Source organism: Melanotaenia boesemani, chromosome 5 (assembly GCF_017639745.1).
Source record: "Melanotaenia boesemani isolate fMelBoe1 chromosome 5, fMelBoe1.pri, whole genome shotgun sequence".
Taxonomy (NCBI): domain Eukaryota; kingdom Metazoa; phylum Chordata; class Actinopteri; order Atheriniformes; family Melanotaeniidae; genus Melanotaenia; species Melanotaenia boesemani.
Window position 1 is genome coordinate 38,146,333 of NC_055686.1, and position 10,685 is coordinate 38,157,017.

The window sequence follows — 10,685 nt, forward strand, 5'->3', positions numbered from 1 at the left end:
AAATTCTCCACAAGGAGTTCCAGGCGCTACGTGAATCATTAGAATTCAGCCAGAAGCAGGTGGAAAGTCTGGCTGCAGAAAATGCCGGTCTCAGAGAGACGGTAAAATCCCTCACCGAGGGCTTGACCCGTCTCTCAGATGAAAATAAGAAGATCAAGGAAACGGTGATCGAGCTGCAGGCGCGGAGCATGAGAGAAAACCTGGTATTTGCAGGGATTCCAGAGCAGACGGAGGAGGACCCCGAGACCACGGTGAAAAACTTCATCAAAACCCACCTGAAGCTCCCGGAGGAAACGGTGAAAAACATCTCCTTTCACAGAGTCCATCGGCTCGGCGGGAGGAAACCCGGGTCCAGCAGACCAAGACCCATCGTAGCGAAGTTCGTCAGCTTCAAACAGAAGGAGCAGGTGAAGAACCAGGGCCGCGAACTGAAGGGGACCAACTTCGGAGTAAACGACCAATATCCGAGAGAGATTCTGGACCGACAGAGAGTCCTGTTTCCCATCAGAAGGAAATCTATGGCTAATGGCGCTCGCGCTGTCATCGCGGTGGATAAACTGTTTATTAATGGACAACTGTACCGCGACCCGGACATCACTCCGTGGCTCTTCTGATCCCAGGTGCTGTATGTCAATCTCTCCAAATGATCACTCTTAACTCGCCATTATAGATCACTGACAGTAGAACACACTGCTCGTCTCACCACAGCCTCTACATCTAGATCGATGTATTTTTTTCTGTTTGTTTTTATATTTCACACAATACTTTTCTCACTTTTCACTATCTTTCACGCTTTCACTGTTAATTGTAATCCAGCTCGTAATATCAGCAGCGCACGCGGCCGGTCGAAAAAACCGTCAGGACGCACAGCCGCACCATACATGATAAATATAAACACTCGTCTTTTATGTATGAGAGAACACGCATTAAGGTACATATACGGACATTTAACATACGGACAAACGCGCGCAATCAGGCTGCATGCAAACACGCGCGAACACGCAAGAGGGGCGCACAAAGACACACGCGTCAGTAACACGCATGAAGCATTAAACCGTTCACAATAACCATGTTAAAAATCGTCTGTTGGAATGTACATGGAGCCGGTTCCAGGGAGAAGAGGTTGAAGATCTTTAATAAATTACAGGAGCTGCAGGCTGACATTGTCTTACTACAAGAGACTCATTTAACAAACTCAACCATAGATCTTCTTAAAACAGCTCAGTTTCCTCATGTTTACTCAGCTTGTTACAATTCTAGGCAAAGAGGAGTAGCTACTCTTATTAATAAGAGACTAAATTTTGACATAGATAGCACAGTAGTGGATCCGGAAGGCAGATTTCTGATAACTTTATTATCTATTTGTAATATCAAATTATGTATTACCAATGTGTACGGCCCCAATGCAGATGATCCCTCCTTTTTCCACTCCCTGTTTGCTACACTCCAGAATTATTCAGATAACAGAATAGTGCTAGCTGGTGATTTTAATGTAGTCTTGACTGAACAAGATCGCTGCAGCACATCAGGTAGTCATCGAGTCTGGCAGTCGTCAGAAACTATCAAACAGTACATGAAGGATTTTGGTCTTTGCGATGCTTGGCGCTCTCACCATCCTAAACTAAGAGAATACACCTTCTTCTCTTCAGTTCACCACTCCTTCTCTAGAATAGATTATATATTAAATAGTAACTCACTAATGGGCGACATTTCAGAGACTCAGATACATCCAATCAGCGTTAGCGATCACGCACCAGTTTCATTCACTCTGAGAAACAAAAATAATAAACCGATTGGTAAAAGCTGGAGATTTAACACCTCTTTATTGAAAGATCCTGAGTTTATTGATTATTTTAAAAAAAGAATGGTCAATTTATATAGAAAAAAATGACATGCCTGAACTTCAGCGTGCCTCCTTTGGGAAGCAGGAAAAGCAGTAATGCGAGGGAAATAATTTCCTTCTCCTCACATAAGAAGAAGAAGGAAACAGCAAGAGTTTTAGAATTAGAACTCAGGATTAAATCATTGGAGGAGGCTTACCGCATTTCCCCCGAAGAGCACACAATGAATAATATAAGGAAAACTAAATTGCAGCTTAAAGAAATTATAGATAAAAAAAACACAGTTTTTAGTGCAAAGACTTCACTTGGAGAACTTTGAACACAGTAACAAATCTGGAAAGTTTTTAGCAAATCAACTAAAAACAAACAAGGAGAAAACAACAATCTCCTCTGTTAAAAGATCAAGACGGAAACATCAGCCATGACCCAGACAAGATAAATGACACGTTTAGAAGCTTCTATAAAACATTATATGAATCACAGATTAATCCAACAGATGAACATATTGAACAATTTTTAAACAACATTAATCTACCAAAACTAAAAAATGAAAATAAAATAAATTTAGATGCACCTATTACTGTAGATGAACTCCACGAAGCTCTCCAACATATGCCCAACAATAAAGCCCCGGGTCCAGATGGTTACTCAGCAGAATTTTACCAAGGAATTCTGGACAACGCTAGCTCCTACATTTTATAATATGTTGTTAGAAATACAGGAAAAACAAAAAACACCGCAAAATATGAACTTAGCTAATATAACACTATTGCTAAAACCAGGCAAAGACCCCACACTTCCATCCAGTTACCGTCCCATATCTTTAATAATGTAGACCTGAAAATAATTAGTAAAGCTCTTGCCAGAAGGATAGAAAAAATAACCCCTCTTATAATACATCCGGACCAGACCAGGTTTTATAAAAGGTCGACATTCATCTACTAACACACGTAGACTAATTAACCTCATTGATTACTCTACTTTACATAATCTAGAATCCACAATCATTTCTCTAGATGCAGAAAAAGCCTTCGACAGGGTAAACTGGAAGTTTCTATTTGCAACACTAGACAAATTTGGGTTTGGACCTTCTTTCATAGAGTGGATTAAAATATTATATAATAACCCAAATGCATGTGTGAAAACCAACGATCAAACTTCTCCAAGCTTCCGCTTACAGAGAGGCACCAGACAGGGCTGCCCACTCTCCCCCTCACTTTTTGCCATTTTCATAGAGCCGTTAGCAGCTGCTATTAGACAAAATATAGAAATTAAAGGAATCCAGGGCAAAAATATAGAACATAAAATAAGTCTTTATGCAGATGATGTATTACTCTTCCTTCAGAACTCACAAACATCACTCTCTGAGACAATCACAGTTATTAATAAGTTCTCATCAATATCTGATTATTCTATTAACTGGTCTAAGACTACAGCCATGTCCATCAACTGTGACCTACAAAACATCCCTAATATCAAAATACAGACAGGAAACATTAGATATTTAGGTATAAATATTTCCCCCAGATTATCAGATTTAACAAAATTAAACTATGTTCAGCTACTAAAAACAATAGAAGATGATCTATTACGGTGGAGGCGCTTACCCATCTCAATAATGGGGAGAGTTGCCACCATTAAGAATGATGATCCTACCTAAAGTTAATTATTTATTTTCAATGATACCCACTAAACCCTCCACCAGTTGGTTTAAATCTCTGGACTCTTTCATATCCAAGTTTCTTTGGAAAAACCAAGCCGTCACGTATCAGTCTTAAAACCTTACAGCAGGACTAAAGATAGAGGAGGACTGGACCTACCAAACTTTAATAACTACTTTATAGCTAACAGGCTGCAGTACATCTCCAAGTGGCTCAAACCCAGTTATCTGATGAGCCGTGGCTAGATGTGGAGCAGGCTTTGTGTGAGGACTTAGTCATCTCTGACCTGCCGTTCATCAGCTCAACCATTAAACCATATAAGTGCTTTAAAAGCTTAACATCCGTTTTTTCCTTAATGGCTTGGTGGGAATTCTGTAAGATAACCAGATCTTCCCTCTTTCCATGTAGACTTACACCCATCTGGAACAACCCTGACATCCTGCAGAACAAAAAGATGATAAACTTCACTCAATGGAAGACTAAAGGAATACAACAGTTAGGACAGATAATAGAAAATGGAAACTTTGTATCTTTCAACACAATTGTCTCACAGTATGGAATCAACAGCAATAAATTCTTAGAGTACCACCAACTAAAATCAATTATATGTAAGAAGTATACCCCTGTACAGTTAGACTTGCAGCTTCCTGTCAGAATAGCAGAATTCCTGAATCATAATACTCCAAAATTATTATCAAAAATATATAGATTACTTGCAAAGCTAGAAGACAGGATATCTCTCCCGACTTCAAAATGGGAAGATGATTTATCTAATAACTTTGATCAGAAAAGATGGTCACAAATATGTTTAAACACGTTTAAAATGACTCAGAATTCAAATATACAACTAATACAATTCAAAATTCTCCATAGAACTCATTATACAGGACACAGGATGTTCAGGATGGGCCTTTCACCATCAGATATCTGCCCACACTGCTCTGAGAACACCTCTGATAGCTACATCCATGCGCTGTGGTCCTGCACACCTGTCCAAAGGTTCTGGATTAAGGTGTGTGAAGATCTCTCAAAATGGTTTAAAACTAGTTTTCCTGCAAACCCCACACTTTGCCTACTGGGCGACCTGGGTGACACCAACATAGGAATACACTCCATAAACTTGGTCCTCGCAGTCTTATGCATCGCAAAGAAAAACTATTCTTGTGAACTGGAAAGATAAGAATAATTTGTCTATCCAGCAGTTTAGAAATCTCCTGTTAGATCACATCAGCATTGAGACAATGTCTGCCTCCTCCAGGAACCAGTCAGATGACTTTCATTCCCTCTGGTCCCCTGTGACTGGCTACATCACTTAATGTAGGTGGAGGATTGCGGCTTCGCTGGGATGGGGGCGGGGGGGGGGGGGGGGTCCCTGGTGGCTTCAGGTCTCCGGTTGTCTCCTGGGTGGGGATCTAGGCTGCTCCGCTGCTGGGTCGGCTGGGGGTTCCGGTCTGGGCGGGCGGCATTGGGTGGGCCCCGGAGTGGGCTGCCTCGTGGAGGTGGGGGGTGGCTGCCGGGGTGCCTGGGTCGGTGTCCGTCGGCCCCTGGCCGGGTGGCCGGTCGGGCCCCGGGGTGGGCCGGGTGGGGGCCCCGGGCTCTGGGGGGTCGGGCCCCCCCCCGCGCCGGGGGGTGGGGGGCCGCCCGCTGCTGGGGGGGGCTGGGCCCGTCCGGATGTGCCGTGCCGGGGGTTGGTCCGTGCCCTGGTGCTTGGTCGCAGCCCCGGAACCTGGGTGGGGGGTGTGTTTGTGTGTGGGTGTGTGTGTGTGTGTGTCTGTGGGTATGCTGGTGTGTGGGTGGGTGTAGAGGGACGTGTGTGCCGTATGTGTGGTGTGGGTGTGTATGAAGGTCTGGGTGTGTGCGTGTATGTGTGTGTGTGAGTAGTGTGCGGGTGTGTGTGTGGAGGTCTATGTGGGATGTGGGTGTGTGTGAAGGTATGTATATATGAGTGTGTGCACGTGGAGGTCGAGGTGTGTGTGGAGGAGTGAAGGAGTGGGTGGAGGCGTGAGTATGTATGGAGGTGCTTGTGTGTATATGCAGGTATGTATGTGAGTGTGTGTGTAGTGGTGTATGTGTATGGAGGGGTATGAGAGTGTGTGTGTATGTGGGCACCGGTGTGTGTGTTTATAGGTATGTGCGTGATGTGTGTGTGTGGAGGTATGTGCACGTATTGAGGTGTTGGTATATAGAGGTGTGTGAGAGTGTGTGTGAGTGGCTGGGGAGAAAAAAACAAAAAAAAAAAAAAAAAAAAAGGCGGGTGTGCGTTTGCAGGGGGTTAGGACGTGTCCTCTGGGGGGCGCCCTGGCTGGGTGTTGGGGGCGGGGGCCTGGGGTTCCCTTCCTTCGCCTCGCCCCCCTCCCACTCAGAAAGAAGGGAAAGTGGCCCCTTGGGCTGGTGGCTGGCCCCTGGGGGGGTTCGTGGCGTGCCTGGTTGGGGTGCCTGCTCTGGGCCTGTGACGCCCTTACGGGGCCGGCGGGGGACGGGGGCGCCTAAGCCACTGGCGGGTCGTCTTCCAGGGGGAGGCTTACCCCCCTCTGTACCTACATCTCCTGACCCCTCCCCTCCCCACTCTTCACTACATCCCCCGGTTGGGCCGTGGGGGGTGTGCTTGTTGCGCGGGGGGGGGCTGGGGGGGTCATCATAGTGGCCCCGTTGCTTCGCCGAGCGGCAGCATGCCTCCCAGCTTTTAATTCCACTTAGTCACTGAGCACAAATAACATTTGCAACATACAAACACGTTTTGGGGGGTGGAACATGCGAGGTCAGGTGGTGGGACTGCTCAGGTGGCCCCCCCCCCTCCTCAATGCAGTTACTGCCCCCCAATTTTACCCCTCTTTTTTTAATTGCAAACAGCACATAATATATTCCCTCACTAGTGGGGGAGGGAGGGGCGATGGGGGTCCTTCAAGCGCCCCTGTCTCCATGGATGGCCCGGGGGCGGGGCGGGGCCGGGTGGCCTGTCGCGTTGGCCCGGGGCGTGGGCGGGCTGTCCGGGGGGTTTGGCTGCTGGCCCTGGGGGGAAGGTGCTGTTTTGGGGGTGGGGGAGTGGGGGAAACTGGGGCGGGGTGGGGGGGGGGTGGGGGCCTGGCTCGTGTCTCCTCGCCTCCTGGCTGGGGCTGTCCCCCCGCGGCGTGGGGTGGCAGGAGGATGTGTGGTGGGGGATGGTGTTTGTGTGTGTGTGTGTGTGTATGTGGGGGGGGGGAGAGAGAGAGTGGTGTGTGGGGGGGGGATGGGTGGTGGAGGGATGGTGTGTGTGTGTGGGAGGGTGGGGTGTGTGGAGGTGGATGGTGGTGTGTGGGAGGGGGGGTGGTGTGGGTGTGGGAGGATGAATGGTGGAGGGATGATGTATGTGGGGGAGGATGGGGTATGTGTGGGAGAGATGTATGGTGCAGGGAGGGGAAGTGTTGTGGGAGGATGGATGGTGGAAGAATGGTGTGTGTGCAGGAGGATGGATGGGGTATGGGATGGAGGATGGTGTGTGTGTGGGGGAGTGGTGTATGTTTGGGAGAGTGGGTGATGGAGGGGTGGTGTGTGTGTGTGTGGGAGGATGGGGTACGTGAAGGTGGATGTTTGGTGTAGGAGAGGGAGGACGGTGTATGTGTAGGAGAATGATGTATGTGTGGGAGGATGGGTAGTGGAAGGATGGTGTGTGTGTGGTGTGTGTGGGAGGTGTGAAGGTGGAGGATGGTGTTTGTGTGGGAGGATGAGTGGTGGAGGGATGATGTGTGTGTGGGAGGATGGGGTAGGTGTGGGAGATTGTATGGTGGAAGGATGGTGAGTGTGTGGGAGGATGGATGGTGGAAGGATGGTGTGTGTGTGGAAGGATGGATGGTGGAAGGATTGTGTGTGTGTGTGGGAGGACAGAGTATGTAAGGATTGGATGGTGTATGTGTGGAGGATGAATGGAGGAGTGGAAGGAGATGTGGTGGTGTTTGTGTGTGTTGGTCTGGGGGGGGGGGGGCAGGACTGGTTTCCGTCGGGGTGTGCGGCTGGCGCTGGGTGTGGGGCTGGCCTCTGGCGGTGGCCGTCTGGGCGGGCCGGGTCCCCCCGGGTGGCGTGCTGGCCCTTGGCCTGTGGGGGTGGGGGGGTGTCCCTGCGCTCCTGGGCCCGGGCCCTCTGCCCCGTCTGTCCCGGGCGGCCGGTGCCCGGGGGGTCGGGGACTGCTGGCCTCGGCCTGCCGGGGCCGGTGCCCTGTGTCCGCGGGGCGGCTCCTGCTGGGGTCTCCTGCTGCTGCTTCCTGAGCGGGGCGAGTGGTCTCTCTGTGGACCGGTCGGGATCTGTAGCCTACGGGGGGGCTGGTGGCCTGGGTCTCGGGACCGCTGGCCTGACTCTGGCCTCTGTTCAAGTGAGGTGGCATCTGCATGATCACTCTGCATGGTCACTCCTTCCTGAACGTCTCCACACAGTCCTTTCGTCGCCATGTGGCCGAGTTCTCCAGCATATCCCACAGGTTTCTCTGCGCGGTGTTCTTGAATACCAGCAGTTTCACTTATATCTATTATCATATTTTTTTTTCTTTTTTTTTTATTATTTCTGTTCTTATTATTATTATTATTACTCTTACTCTTATTAATATTACTACTACTATTATTATTATTACTATTATTGTGATTATTATTATTGTTACTATTATCAACTAGTTGTGTAATGACCTACTGGCCAGGATGATCTTAGCTATATATGTTGCAAGTAGTATGGATTACATGGTTTTCTGTATAATGTTTTAAGTCCCCACCGCACTCCCCACCACCCTTTCTGTCCCTCTCTCTCCCTCCCTCTTCTCTCTACTTTCTTTTCTATCTCTCTCTCTCTCTGTCCCCTCCGGTCGAGTCCAGCATTAAGAGTCTGATTTAATAAAGTTTTTCATGTCATCAAGAGGGACTTTATACATGTAGTATAAATCCCTGCTTGATAGAGTAAAATTGCCCAGCACCAGACAGCAGCCAGACAATCATTCTGTTTGCAAACGATGCTGGACAAGACAAGTTAAAAAAAAAAAAAAAAAAAAAAAAAAAAAAGCTTGCATAACTTGAAAATGGTCACATTTGACTTGTCCAGTAATCGGGTTCTCAATAAAGACAGAAACAAGTTGCATCCCTTGTAAACAAAGTAGCTAAATAATAAATGAAATACATAAATATCACATTTACCATTTGAAATGGTATGCAAGGATATCAGATTTGATGGCTTTAATCAGTGCCATGTCATCTTCTTTCTCAGCCAGCACCCATAATTGGAGGACATGTAGGACAGGCTGGTGACATACTCTTTCTCCGGACGAGACTTGTTGACGGCCTTCAAGACATCCAGGTCTGACCATTTCGGAACAAGATGCCTTGATGATCTGTCATCAGTGAGGACCAGTAATAATACAATAAGTATTATTATTATTAATTATTTTATTATATTTATATTGCGATTTCATCTTAAATATTAAATGATTTCATCAGAGCAATTACATTAAATGCTAAAATCATTACCTGAGCCATTACACAGTAACAAAGCGTACCAAGGACCATGTGACCTGCCTGTGTGGCAGTCTTCCGCTCAACGATCCTTGCTGCATGGCTCCCCATCTGGTTTGAGATGTCGTTTTGATGTCCCAACTTTTGCCTTTTTTTACATTGCAGTCATTTAGCAGAGTAGGCAGTAGCGTTAAGAGTCCTGTCCAAGGACTCAATTGGAAGGTGTTAATATTTTGCTGCCAATGTAATATGTCAGTGTTGTTAATGGCGACAAGGTCCTTTTCCCTGATGTCCCAAGCAGACGCATCGCTGTCCGACCATCTCTCCCATGTGATCAGATGGAAAGTACACCGTCTCGAGCGCTTCTGGTGTGCAGTTTCCATTTGGTCATCGATGTAACGTACTGTCAGACTGATCACCTGGCCATCGTGCGACTGGACCAGACCATGACTGGCAATGTGCTTCACAGATCTCAACTCAGCAGCGACCGTTTCTCTCTCCGTTCTTTACATGCTGGGAACCACAGTGAAAAAATATTTTCGTGATGGCAGGCTGTATCGGTTTTAATGAGGTGTATGAACCCTGTGCGCTCCACTAGCAATGGGAACCATGTCTTTTGCTATAGGTAGCCTATCGCATGGAGTGCTTTCGATCCCTCTTTTTTATGTTTGCTAGTATTGTTGAGCACTAGCATATGGTTCAAGTTAATGACTGCTGCCTGGTGGTGAAAACACTGTTTGCTGGTCGTCCTGATAGCCTGAGCTTTTTTCCTTTTTCTTGTAAGTTGAATTATGTGGGTGTACTAAACTGGTGGAAGTGGTTGGATGTGTTACCTTGACTTGTCTTTTGCCACAGTTTACAGCGTCTTAAAAGGACATGAACAGAGTCTACTTACACAATGCCAAAAAAGACACCAATGACTTTTCTTTTAAATGTAGTTAAATATTGAATATACCAACATGGGCAAAATGACATTAGTTATCATTTAAATTTACAGTTTATCACCCAGGCATAAACCCCCTGATCAAAAGCAGTGCATACAATGTCATTTGGTATTTTTTACAGGAAGCCACAAAGCAATACCAATTTTTGGAGGGCATTTTCCTGAAAGATCACTTTCACTGACCCATTACTGAGTTTGATGTGGACAAAAGGCACAAAGACAAAAGAATATCCGTTTGTTATAACACCTTTGTACATGTGTACACAGCCTTAAGACATAAAAACAAAAGATGTTCATATGTTTGATCTTTCAGTACACAGGAAGACACACAAATCACAAAACGTTTGAGAACACACAATCCCACAACCTCTGCCACTACAAAAAGAAAACACCTACACTTGTTCCTCTTAGAGGAATGTTAAATTGGGTTGTCAGAAAAGTCCATGAAGCTTGCCACTTATCAAACCTTTTCAAGTATGTTTTCTCTTTTGCACTAAATACTGATTTTTTTTTTTTAAACTGACTTCCACAGATGCAGACATGAGGTGTTGAGGTGACTGAAAACAAACTGCTGACACATCAGAGGAAGCAGCTCGTCTGGAGTGCCAAAATCAGAGGTGCGATAAACATACCGTCCTCAAAGGCTTCTTAAAGGGCCTTGAGAAGACAGGCAGACTATCTGCTACGATAAATACATGTGCTGAATGACTGGAGGGGTGTGCAAGTGAGAGAGACTTTTCTAACATGTTGTTTTAAATGTATTTATTGTTTGAAGGGC